General features: G+C 35.6%; 1 long non-coding RNA gene across 1 annotated transcript; it reads right to left on the bottom strand.

Annotated features, from left to right (window-relative positions):
• Positions 1–13,760: 13,760 nt before the first annotated feature.
• On the bottom strand, positions 13,761–14,100 carry LOC112590118 (uncharacterized). Its single transcript, XR_003114013.1, has 2 exons — positions 14,033–14,100; positions 13,761–13,939 (listed from the first exon to the last, which is right to left on the bottom strand). It is a non-coding gene; the product is annotated as an uncharacterized LOC112590118 (long non-coding RNA).
• Between the last annotated feature and the right edge of the window lie 356 nt (positions 14,101–14,456).

Raw genomic sequence — 14,456 nt, 5'->3', positions numbered from 1 at the left:
CTGCACACTATGCGGGATACTCTACAATAAAAAATCTTTCGCGAGCAGCAGGACCTGGCGTGAAGAGATTATTCGTTGGCTTCAGGCACAGGATGCATACACACTTCATCGACCGGCACGGTATAAATTCCCGCGCTTGCATTACAACGTCACGAATATCGACGTTCTGTGGGAGGCTGATTTGGTTGAACTCCCTAATCTTCGAAATTACAATGAGGGCTATTGTTACTTGTTGACAATCATCGATGTGCTTAGCAAATTTGTCTGGGTAGAACCAATACGAAGTAAGACTTCGGACAGTGTGACGGAAGCTTCTCGTCGCGTGCTCTCAAGAAGTAGAGGACGAGTACCAGTGTGGTTGCAGAGTGACAAGGGTAAAGAATTCATCGGGCAAACATTTCAAAAATTTCTGAAGGAAAAGAACATAAGTTTTCGCACGGTACGAAATCCGGATGTCAAAGCAGCGGTGATCGAACGCTTCAACAGAACTCTCAAAGAACGTTTATGGCGCTATTTTACACACAAAAATACACATCGCTACATAGATGTTTTGCAAAGCATCGTGCACGCTTACAATCACACTCGACATTCAACCATTAAAATGGAACCGGCAAGCGTCACGTTGGAAAATGCACGCATCGCTCGTGAACATATGCAGCAGCGATACCATCATCTCGATAAACTCGATCGAAGAAATCATAGACGAGGAGCTAAATACAAAGCGGGTACACTAGTGCGCGTCAGTAGAGCGAAAGGAGTCTTTGAGAAAGGATATGAGGCGAACTGGACGGAAGAAATATTTCGTATTCACCGTATTCTCGAGTGGCGAAACCCCGGTGTGTACGAATTGAGTGATCTGTCAGGTGAAGTGATCGATGGGATATTTTACGTGCAAGAACTAACCGGGGTAAACAAAAACTTACAAGAAGAAGAATTTATCGTGGATAAGGTGATACGACGCAGAGGACGAGGAGCTAATAAAGAATTTTTCGTCAGCTGGCGGGGTTACCCTTCTAAATTCAATTCCTGGATAGCTGTTTCGAATATAAAACTGCTTCCAAACCATGATGGAGGAAAACCAGTTTCTCATGATACTACCGAGCAATAACAGTATGCGACACTATCCCGAAAACACAACTACTTCATTTATTACGGAATTGCCTCAAGAAGTGAAGCTGACTGGCTTATGGGAAGTAGCGCTTACCGAAATTCAATACCCCTTTAGTTTTTTACATGTGTGCCCCGAGGAAGATACAGAACTCGTATTCATTTCATTGCCGCGAGAAAATATTAATACCAAAAACACCAAATCAGTTATCATAAAAGGTGACGATCATCTACCCAAATTTGGGTTTACCCGCATAACCTCCGGTGTTTACACTACAGTGAGCGAATTGTTACAATCTTTAAACAACGCTAGCTCATTACTCAAAACGCACATTGCCTGGCGTCAGGATCCTTATCACGGTGGTAAAGTAACGGTTTACTGCACATGTGATATTAAAGAATGCAATAGTCTTCATTTCGTGAAGTTTTCCGACAAGGTGGCTCGTATACTTGGCTTCGATTTGTATAGACCGAACGAGGAATTCATTCATCTCAATTTGTCAAAAATTATGCAGGGTCGTATAGCATACCATCCCAATACTGATCGTAATGTGACGCCCCAGAAAGTTGGAGAAGGAAGGTTTTACTCTTTCATTACGTCGAAACGTGAACTTATGTCCGACGAACCAGCTAGTATGGTGCGGGGTATACCCGATAAACTCTTTGTTTATTGCGACATTTGCGAGTCCTATATAACGGGAGACGTGTATTCTGCTTTTCTCCGTATAGTCCCCATCGAATACAATGGTAATAAATATGCCTACGGCCGTAACATGGTGAAGCATTTCACACCACCGAATTATTCCATTGCGGTTAACATGTTTCCGCACGATCGAAATAGATATAAGAGATCAGGTTGGTGAAAGAATACCATTTGAATTTGGGACATTGACATTACATTGGGACAGTTACATTACAATTTAGACGTCGTGATTAGCACGATATGACCCATTATTTAGAGTATTACGAAGCGCAATCAGGGGGAAGTCACGGTAGTGGAATTCCGAGAGTTTTTGTAGAATCAGAGTATCAGCGTGGTCATGGCATCGGCAGTTTTCTCGGTGGTCTGTTCAGACGCGTGTTACCTTATTTGACCAGTGGTGCGCGTGTCGTTGGAAAAGAAGCTCTACGCGCAGGGATTAATATACTCGATGACGTGGAGAATAACACGCCGTTGAAAACAGTTGTTAAAACACGCCTCAAGGAATCAGGCTCAAATCTCAAAAGAAGAGCGGTAGAACACATTAATAAACTGATGGAGGGATCAGGATATAAAACGTCTGCGAACATCAGAAAAGCACAGTTTCCTTTCGTCACGCTAAGCGGATACAGCAGCAAATCATCTGCACCTAAACGTCTAGTCAACGCTTCTAAATCAAGTAAGAGGAAAGTGACTCGAAGAAACGTATAGGGGAAAAAACGGTATAAGAAGCTACCGAAGAAGCCTGCTAAGAAGCGTTCAGTGAAGAAAAGCGAGAGAGGCCTTGCTAAACGTCGGGGAGTTATCAAGAAGCGTACTGTATCAGATATTTTTTCCTAAACAACAACAACAAACGCTTGCTTTCGAAGTATGTCCTTTCTTCATACGCATTCCTGTGAATGTTTAAAGAGTGAACTCGTTCTCTTCACTCTACCACCTACACAAACCAGTATTGAGAGCTCGCAATGGATTCACTACAAACCCATGTCTTCTCTCACGGACGACGCGCCCATTGAATTCGTCGTACCAGGGCATGGAGAAGAATACATAGATTTTGCTCACACCATGCTGTCACTACGCATACGCGTAGAAACGGAAACTGTAGCAGGAGCCACCGCCGCAAAAGTAGGTCCTATAAACCATATACTGCATTCGATGTTCAATCAAATCGACGTATATTTCAACCAAAAACTCGTGTCACCTCCAAACAACGCTTGCGCTTACCGCGCCTACATAGAGGCGTTATTAAATTACGCTTCACCAGTAAAAACCTCCCACCTGGCTTCGTGTCTGTGGTACAACGATACGGCAGGGAACATGGACGCTCTACCTGGAGCGACACCCTGCAATCACGGACTCGACAAGCGAGCCGCTTTTGTACAAGGAGGGCGAACGCTGAATCTCATAGGCCATCTTCACTGCGACGTCTTCAATCAAGATAAATTTTTGATCAATGGTGTCGAAGTACGCATGCGACTTGTTCGTTCAAAAGATTCCTTCTGTCTTATGGAGGGAAATACTATGTCACGGATATACATTTTAGATGCTACACTACTCACCAGAAGAGCTAGAATAAACCCAGGCATATTACTCGCTCATACGAAAATGTTGACCAGGACTACTGCTAAATACCCGCTCACGAGAGTCGAAGTTAAATCATTCACGATTCATAGTGGCGTCGTAGGAGAAACACTGGACAACGTCATTCTTGGGCAAATATCGAAGCGTATAATTATCGGTTTTGTGGATAACAAAGCATTTAACGGTGCCTGACATTTAAATCCGTTCAATTTCCAGCATTATGGAATAAATTTCTTTTCGCTGTATGTCGATGGAACTCAAATCCCTAGCAGGCCGTTACAGCCAAGATTCTCTGGTAACGAGATGCTCTACGCCGAGGCATATCACACCCTTTTCTCGGGAACGGGTATTCACTTTTTGAACGAAACTAATTCTATATCCAGAGAAGATTATCTTGCTGGTTATACTCTTTTCGCCTTCGATCTCACTCCTGATCTATTGGCTAATTGCGCTGCTCAATGGAACCTTGTGAAACATGGTAGTTTGCGAATGGAAGTACGCTTCGAAAAAGCTCTCACAACAACGATCAACTGCTTAGTTTATGCTGAATTTGAAAGCGTGCTGGAAATAGATTCTTCTCGTCAAGTCATTGTAGATTATAGCAGTTAAAATGAGTCCCCACTTTTCTTTTCGACGTCATTCCCCTTCCAATATAAAGATTTTCAATATCATAACCCTCCTGAGTAAAAGTTTTGAGAAAAGAGCTCAGTCGATTTCGAGACGTGAAAAGTATAGTTTCGGGAAAGCAAAATTGAGTATACAGAGGGAACATGGATGTCATTATCGAAGTACAATGTTTCCGCGATAACAACGATGTCTACATGCTTAAGGAGGTGGCTATTGTCGGTGTTAATGAGTCACTCGTCGGTCATTGGATCTTAGCTCCAGAGTATTCATTTGTGGAATTGAATGAAAAATCAAGACGTATAAATAACTGGCTTTCACAGAATTATCATGGTATCGAGTGGTACGATGGAGAGAGTAATCCGAAATATTTTTATCTGCGCTTGCGTGAAATTACGAGACATATTCGTGACTTCATGACAAAGGGCAGGGAAAAAGCGAGCTACTTGCAAAATTTACTAGCCCGAAACGTGTATAATCTGGAGAATATCTCGCCGATGTCCAGTGATCTTTCATCCAGCGAACTTGTAGAAGCTTGCTCATTCCACGCATTTAAAAAACACAGTCGTTATCATTGTGCATTACGCAACGCATACAAATTGAAACACTGGTACATCGAACAAAGCCAAATCAACATCAGGAAACGTGACAGCGTCTATGTAGCTCAGTGCTTGTCCTCCAAAATTGGCGAGGAAAAGAGTGAAAATAACTATTCCTACAAATCGGAGGGTGAAGAGTCATCGTCTGAAGAAGAGGAAAGCAAAACAAATACCGGGTTGGAACATTCAGTCGAACCATCGAGAACTATAACAATCACGTTACCAGAGGTAAAACGAAATTATATAAAATGAATTCGCTCGAAATTCAACACGCACTGCAACATCTCAACGCCAGATACACAGGCGTCTATCCAGCCGACAGACTACCGAGGGTGTGGACGAGATCGACGGCAATAGTCGCTAATACAGACAATCACGACCGTCCAGGACAGCACTGGGTCTACATCGATCAGAATGGAGCAGCTACATACTTTGACAGCTACGAGATGCCGCCCTGGGACTCACGATTTCTCCTGCGTCTTAGAAGAAATTCCACCACTTACCGATGGAATACCTCTCAGTTACAGGGTCTCTTATCGACGACTTGTGGTCATTATTGTTGTGTTTTTCTTTACTTTATGTGCGGGGGTTATAACCTCAATACCTTTAAAAATTTGTTTACCAATGATTGCGAACGAAACGATCAGCTAATTGTACGATTGTATAAGAAAATCTTTTGTCAATGTAAACGCAAATCGCTAGATCATCATATCCCTATGTACCAGGTTCAATCCTGTATTAGAAAAATGTATAAGAATAAAATGTGAATTTATTTTATAAAAATGTTGTATATTTCTTTCTCTCCATCTCTTTTCTCTTCCCCAGTGTTCTCCAATTCGTTGTAACAAAACCCAATTTAACTTAATTTTTCGACTTCGAAAGTGATGGGGACACACAGGTAAGTAGTACGGTGGTAAGACGGCTTAATTCGAGAGTCAGAGGCTCCGGTTCGAATCCAACAGAGGGCCTTACAGGGTTTTTTTCAAAACTTGTGACGTCAATATTTTCCGTATGTAGACGATATAGCTAGTTTCCATCAGGGTGTATAGCGGTAGCGTAGTGGTAAGACGCGCGAGACTCAAGAGCCTGAGGTGCCAGGTTCTCGAATCCAGCAAGACCTTACAGAATTTTTTTAAAAGCTGTGACGTCGATACTTTCCGTATGTAGACGATATAGCTAGTTTCCATCAGGGTGTATAGCGGTAGCGTAGTAGTAAGACGCGTGATTCAAAAGCCGAGGTCCCAGGTTCGAATCCGGCACAGCTCCACAGAGTTTTTCCGCAAATGCAATATGCAAATTAAGTAGCTGATCTAGAGTCAGAATTGTCAAACTCTCTAATAATGACGGTCATAATTTGCTTATTTCAAAAGTCGATTAGTTTTTGCCTGTGGGCAGGTATGGCCCGTCAAAAAATTCCCCCTCCACTCGACCCGCCGGCGCCGGTGGGCGTGGTTTAGTGGCGCCGGCGGGTCGAATGGAGGGGGAATGTTTTGACGGGCCATACCTGCCCACATACTACTCATAATATAGGTCTAGTGTATGATCTGAATGTGTAAAGTGGTTCTACATCTAACGAAGCTGACCTGAAAGAATATTAAAACATAAAATTATGATATATTGTATCTTTGAAATGAAATGTTGCGGTTTATATTTTATATATTTTCACAGCATTAATCAATATTGGATTTACTTTTTTGCCGGTACAGTCTTATGAAGATTCCACTTCAGTGTGTGATCATCGCTTGCGGTAATAAGAACCGATCTGCGGGGTGGAAGACGAGTGCTCTAACAGCGTCAAAATGCGAACGTAACGTATATTTAGCGTTCCATATTTTTCTGAAGGTTTCCTTCGTAGTGGAAACCATCTGTGTCGCAAGAAATAATACGTTAAGAGTGTCAACAAACTGTAACTTTTACATAGCTGAAAAAGCGACTCGACTGAAATATAGGGGAAAATTCTTGGAACTTACATCGTACGATATTTCTTCATCATTGTTAACACATAATTGTTCTAATTCTCCTAATTCCAGCGTGGAGTCACCGCCTTCTTTATTATTTGGGCGTCTTGGATCTTGTTGTAATCCTCTATGTAATAAACCTACAGGCATCATTAGATTATGTGATTATATGTGACAACATTACAAAATATCTATTATTGTAATAGGTTTATATTTTATCTTAAAGTACACGAATAAAAAGAGATTTACTAACCCCTTTGAAGAATTTATTTTCAAATGGATAGAACCAGGTGGCGATTCTTCAATTTCTGTAAGGAGATTTAATTCATTTAATACTTCTGCCTCTGCATCTGTATCAACATCTTCCGCTAGAAGGGGGATAGATGCCTGAAAAATAAGAAATTATGTTAACAAATAGCGTGAACAATATCATTAAAACGCAAGATGATAGTAAGCGTTACTTTATTTGGTTTATCTGTATTTGCATCATAAATTTCATCGTCTCCATCTCCTTCTTCCTCTTCCATGTCCATGTCTGTATGTCCCAAAAATTCAAAATTCGCTATAACAGCTGCTTCTGTATCTAATATCATTGCTTCTGCTATAGAAGATAGCTATTGCTGGAACAATAAATCATATATAAATGTATAACCCCACATAGCACCGCAATATTGCAGGAATATTACAGAAATGTTGCAGGAATATTACTAAAATATTGCATAAATATGACAACAATATTGCAGAAATATTTAATATCCTAGGCATAAGTCTCGCAGAAATATTGCGGGAATATTGTTATGATGTTGTAGGAATATTGTCACAATATCACAGGACTATTGCCACAATGTTGTTGAAATATCGCCACAATCTTGCAGGAATATCTATGAAATATAGCCACAATACTGCAGAAAAATTGCAAAATATTGCCGAAATATTACTGCAATCGTGCAGGAATGTTGCTACAATATTTCTTAAATGTTGCTGCAATATTGCAGGAATATTACTGAAATATTGCATAAATATCACAGCAATATTGCAAAAATACTTAATGTCCTAGGCATAAATCTCGCAAAAATATCTCAAGTGTGGTCTACAATGGCAGTAAGCAGTAAGAAGTAAGCGTAAGCGGTAAGAAATAAACCAATCATAGTCGATTATGACAAAAATAATCAACTGGTTGGTCCATTTCTTACTGTTCACGCTTTCTTCTTATTATTATGGCTTACGGCCATTGTAGACCACGCTTTAGAAACAATGCGTTAAATAAAAAAATGTTTCAGACAAAAGTTGTTTGACTTGAAGGGGGACATAAAACATAGCACAACGATAGCATTTTGTTAATAAATGGCGCCACTTTCAAAATATTCACTGACCATCAATTTTTATAAATGAAAATCCCAACTTTTTATTATATCTTCTTTTTCTACCAATTAATTTGAATAACTTTTGTCTGAAACATTTTTTATTTGCTTTATATTTTTTGAGATATTTAAGGAAAACTTGGTAACTTTTCCAACATTTATCTTACGATATCTCGCTAACTATTCGTCGACAAAAAAAATAGTATTAGACTTTTTTACTTTATTGAATATCAAGAATATATTAATAGTACCCTAACTTTGATTAATTTAATAATTTTGAAATTTCCAAAGGTCGATAAGTTAACAAAAGTTAGGACATTATTATAATAATATATTCTTGATAGTAAGTAAAGTAAAAAAGTCTAATACTATTTTTTCTTTCGACGAATAGTTAGCGAGATATCGTAAGTTAAATGTTGAAAAAGTTACCAAGTTTTCCTTAAATATCTCAAAAAATATCAACCATATAAAAAAATGTTTCAGACAAAAATTATTCAAATTAATTGATAGAAAAAGAAAATATAATAAAAAATTCGGATTTCCATTTATGAAAATTGATTGCCAGTGAATATCTCAAAACTGACGCCATTTATAAACAAAATGCTATCGCTTTCTTGTCCTGCTTCAACCCAAACAACTTTTGTCTGAAACATTTTTTTATTTAACGCAGTGTTTCTGAGATATTTGTGATGTGACATTAAAATAGAACATCCTGTATATGAATTGTTTCACCCTGCAGTATTACGGCGATAATCAGAAATATTACGTGGCGGTCTGTCATGCTGGAATATAGCGGCAATATTCCTGTGATATTGCAATGAGATTTATCATCGCGCAATAATGTTGTAATATTGCCACTATGTTGCCATACGATAGTTACATTGTAACATTGCAGCAATATTTCAGTGATATTGTAATATTCCAGTGATATTGTCTGATATATCGCTCATCTGTTAAGTCAAAACGCAAATATTTTCGGTAATAATAGCTTCAGAATCATAAATTTTATAAGATTTGTAAGATGCTATAAACCATAATTGCTAAAAAGTTTTTATTAAAATCAGTATCTTATCATTATCATTTTTATAATAAAAACACAGATGTAATATTAACGTGTATATATATATAAAACAATTTTCAATAATAGAAATATAAATATAATGATAGCATAAAGAGTAATGTTTATAGAAGTTCTCAATAAGAACTTTTCGCAAATCGAAAAAATTTTATGTCTTATTCAGTAAAGGATTCTGAAACTGAGTGCAGCAACCGTCAATAGCGTGACTATAAACTTTGAGCTAACAGATATTAAAGAAATCGCTAATAATTCTTTTCGGGAATAATTTTTTTAAGAGCTTTTGGGTAAGCTTTTTACAATTTGACCATTTAGATCTAAACAAAACGGCGTATTTTCTTCAGTCTGTCTTTTATGAAAATCATTGATTTCTTAAAAAAAATTGTTATTTTATACCGGAAACTACAAAGATCGCGTTATTAACATTTGTACCTTAAAAATATATGGGTAAATTTTTTTCTAAATTTTTTTTCAATATGGCGGACTCAACATTGCAGCCGAAATCACGAATTTCATCTTATATCGATTTTTCTAACGTTTTTTCACTTTATAATGCTGATTTATTCAATCTGTCTGATATATCACTTCGCAACATTGTTATAATATTCCTGCGATATTGTAGATTGATATATCACATTGAAATATTACTGCGATACTCAGAAATATTACGTAGTGGTCTATCATGCTGGAATATAGCGGCAATATTCTTATGATATTGCAATGCGATTTATCATCGCGCAATATTGTTGTAATATTGTCACTATGTTGCCATATAATAGTCACGTTGTAACATTGCAGTAATATTTCACTGATATTGTAATCTGATATATCATTCTACAATATTGTTATAATATTCCTGCGATATTGTAGATTGATATATCACATTGAAGTATTACTGCGATATTCAGAAATATTACGTAGCGGTCTATCATGCTGGAATATAGCGGCAATATTCTTGTGATATTGCAATGAGATTTATCATTGCGCAATATTGTCGTAATATTGTCACTATGTTGCCATACGATAGTCACATTGTAACATTGCAGTAATATTCCAGTGATATTGTAATCTGATATATCACTCTGTAATATTGTGATAATATTGCTGGAATATTATATAATAATCTTGTGATTTTGTAATATTGCTACGATATTATAATATTGTTTCAATATTGCTGCAATATTGCAGTGCTATGTGGGACAGAATCGTAACTATCGTAATGCTGCTTAATTCTCTTAATTAAGTTCGTATTCTACCTTTTTCGGATGTCCTCCGGAGTATAAGACTTACATCGGATGATTTTTGTCTGTTCTGTGTTCCCTCATTTCCATTTAATACTGGAGTATTCATTTCATCTGAGTCTGTATTATTATAATATGTCCCACCGCGTGTATTTCATTTCTCGCCTTTCGTCGTGAGTCACTGCGCAGGCGTGCTCCACAGGCGGAGCAGTGACTCTCATTCTTCTCGAGTCGGGATGCGTTCCGAAAGTTGCAAAAAAACGGTCACAAACCTTTATGCTCGCGAGTGTACCACATGTGGCACAATTAAGTCAACGGCACACGATGCTTGTTTTCGTGCTGGATTGCATGCTGAATGAAAATACTGCGTTCTGATTAGTACATTTCCGAAGATGTGTGGAAATGTACCAATCAGAACGCAGTATTTTCATCCAGCAAGCAATTCAACACAAAACAAGCACTGTGTGCCGTGTGCCGCTGGCTTTAAAGGTCAGTGGCATACAGGCACAATTTAATGATTTGGTGGTACATTATGCATTTCTTGTGGCACAAAAGAAGAAAAAGTGATATAATTCCATTTTTAAGTGAAAGTTTTAAATCTTTGGATTCTATGACAAACATATCGCATTCTACAAGCAGGAGTATATAGTATAACCATGTATTTAGTATAACCATGTATTGGTTATATTAGTATAACCAATATTATACTAATATAACCAATAAAGTGGCATTTAAATTATTTGGAGTGCGTTCGGAACTTGCACATTACGGATAAAGTAACTAGCATCGGATTAACCAATAAGAATAAAAAGAGCAAATATCTTTTTATCATGATTGGTTAATTCGATTATTCTACATTCAGGGCCGTATTCATAGTCGGATCTTATATTTAACACCATCTTGAGTTCACGTTCAGATATTCTGTAGCCAAATTCTGTATCCAATATATTTATATATATATATGGCAATATATATATATATATATATATATATATATATATAGGATATATATAAATATAAAGGATAGAATAAATTTAGCATAAGATTTATTTAATTACGTGGCTGAACAACGTTTATTTTGCTCATATTTCTTATTTCAGTTCTTATCAGATGTTTTCGATTTTGTCAGGCACAATTTCTTCTGATTCGTTTTCAGTTACAAAAATTTTAAGTTTCTAAATATTCCTATTCTTTCCCTTTTTTTATTTATTAAATGCATAGGATAAAGAAGCATCAAGCACGTAAAGATTTTTTTACTTTTTTATGTAATTAATAACATGAAAGTTTTAATTTTTCTCTGTCAATGTTTTGAGAGGCTTTTTATATTTGTTTTAATATTCTCTTTACCATCTCTCTATTTTTGTTTTTCTATTTTTTATACCAGATCTTCTACTTTTAACTGTATATTCTCTCATGATGTATAATGGAAGATCATGCGGATCTTTATTTGAAGATGACATTATCTGAAGAGAATGTTTTTTATAAATATGATTTTTTAAGTAAAGAGAGAGAGAGAGGAGAAAAGAAACAACAAAGTAAATTTTAATAACATTTTATGTACATACCCTGTCGCAAGCACGTAATTAGATAGCATTTACCTAGATATATAGTAAACATAGTAAAATTATACTAGATTGTAATATTATATTAGCTATATTATATAATGAATTTTGTAAAATTTTACAACATATAAAATAAGTTATGCTACTTTTACACATACAGAGTGATTCGTTGATATATGGATTGTCCATCCGTCGTACTAAACTGTATGTTGATGAAACACCGTGTACAAAATATTAAAATTGCTTTAAACAAATTTATTGTAAATCTTTGTAATACCTACCCTAAAATAATCCACCAAATGAATTATATATATATGTGTATGTGTATGTATAAGTATATATATAGATCGTAAAGGAGGCACCGCTAAAAAGCAAAATTTCGTGCCCTATTTCTGCTGCATTTCTGCCGTTGTGTTTCAACGACACGTCGTAAACGATTTTTGCTGTGTTTCTGTCGTCGTATTTGAATTGCACGTCGTGAACGATTTCTGCAGTGTTTCTGCTGTTACGTTCGAACGACGCGTCGTGATCGACTTCTGCCTTATTTCTCCTATCACAAGATATTACCCATTCAGCTTGATTTCTAACTGCTTGCTGTTCGCACGATGTAAGGTCATTCTATATTCAATTTTGTGCTGCTGCTATTGGACATACTATTTCAGCATACAGTGCTTAAATTTTTATCTTGCTATGGTGACATATTGTACCTGATTTTTGCGGTAATTTTGCTTTCATATCATGATGCATTTTCTGTTATATTTCTGTTTCACTTTTGCGTATATTGTCTGACATTGCAGATCATGCTTTATTAATGCTACAATTATAACAGCATGACTTGCGGCACACATTTAGCAAAACCTGACATTAGCAGGCTTGGCTATCTGGGAATGAAGGCAAAAAAGAAACAAAACGAAGTAGAATTTGAATTAAAGAAAAAAAGTTTAGAATTAGACATACAACTAAAGCAAGCACAGTTGAGAAAATTGCAAAGTTCCCTTTTTCAATAATCCTTTTTTTGATATATTTTTTAAAAGACTGATACCAGGTGTGACAAAATATTATTAACAGTTATTAACTGGTGATCTTCCACCAGTTTCCATGACACTTTATCTGTTTCTTTTTTCAATTCTATTATATTTTTGTATTTGGTAATAATTTAAATAAAATGTGATATTAGCTTAAAGTTATATAAAAATATATATTACAAAATATATATTACATACATGAAAATATATATTATACAAATATGTTTAGTTTTAAAAAAGTGTTTAGTTTTAAAAAATGTTTAGTTTTAAAAAAGTGATGCTAAAGAATTTCTAGTACAAATAATATTATTCTTTTATTATTTGTTATTATTTTGTGTTATTATTTTGTTATTATTTTGTCAAAGAACAATATTATTTTTATGTGATAAATGTGCAATAAAAAATATGTTCGTAAGTAAAGAAATGTGATATTACAAAACCAATTTTTCATATTTTATATGTGTTTTATATAAGTAATACTATTATTTATTACATACAACAGTAATATAATTATTTATTACATGAGTAATGCAGTAATTTATTATAAAAGTAATATAAATATTTTTAATATATTAAATATATTGTATATTATAGCATATTAATTAAGTTGTTAAAATATTCATTAAAATATTAATTAAAATATTACGTGCTAGTAGACCATTTCCTACTTTATTTTGAGAATGAGGAAAGTTTATTACATTATTATCTACGATAATATTTTCTAAAATATTTGGATCTTCATCATCAGTAGGAGCCCAGCAAACACAATATTACATGTAACATGCATGTTAGTTGTAATTTCCTATTCAACAATATAACTGTTATATAACACATGTGTTATATAACTATTGCTGGGAGGCATGTCTTCCCCTCGACGTTGTGCTATATTATGCAATACAGCAGTTGCTATTATTATTGTCATTACTGTTTTGACCTTTAAACGACTTCCATATGCTAATATTGGAAATCTACGTTTCCAAATACCAAATGTTGTTCTACTACGGTCCTTGTTCGAATTTGTGACTCGTTATATAATTGTTGGGCACGACCTTCAGGATTTAATAACAGTGTAAATAAATAAGGTTTTGCAGGATATGCACTATCATCTGAAACAGTATGTTTAACTATAATAGTATGAACAAATACTTAACACGTCCGCGACAATCAATAAATCCATTGGTTCACTCTAAAGGACGCACAATTTATTTTTTAATATATTGCTTCTTTGCATTTGTTTTATAACAAAAGGCTTTGCTTTCATCTTATTCAATACAATGCTTCACAGAGTATGACCCACCGGTGGACACGCACGTCTATTAATATAAACTAGTATGACTCACCAGTGGGTCACGATGTCACGAACGTGTTAATTATGATAAAATAGTTATACACACGCATGCACGCACGCACGCATGCACGCACACACAATTATGTAATAACATAAATAACATAATAGGATATACATTATTTTATCGCTAAAATCATACATATCATATATATCCAATAACAAGCAGTTGTGAAAATGGCGTATTTCAAATAGTATTCTTAAATTTTCTGAAAAATTGTTGAATCATGAACTGAACCTGGCCATCGAACTACGATGTCAATTATTTCTTTATTGGC

Source organism: Harpegnathos saltator, unplaced genomic scaffold (genome assembly GCF_003227715.2).
Source record: "Harpegnathos saltator strain DR-91 unplaced genomic scaffold, Hsal_v8.6 scaffold719, whole genome shotgun sequence".
Classification (NCBI taxonomy): Eukaryota; Metazoa; Arthropoda; class Insecta; order Hymenoptera; family Formicidae; genus Harpegnathos; species Harpegnathos saltator.
This window is presented reverse-complemented; position numbering and strand designations above follow the sequence as displayed.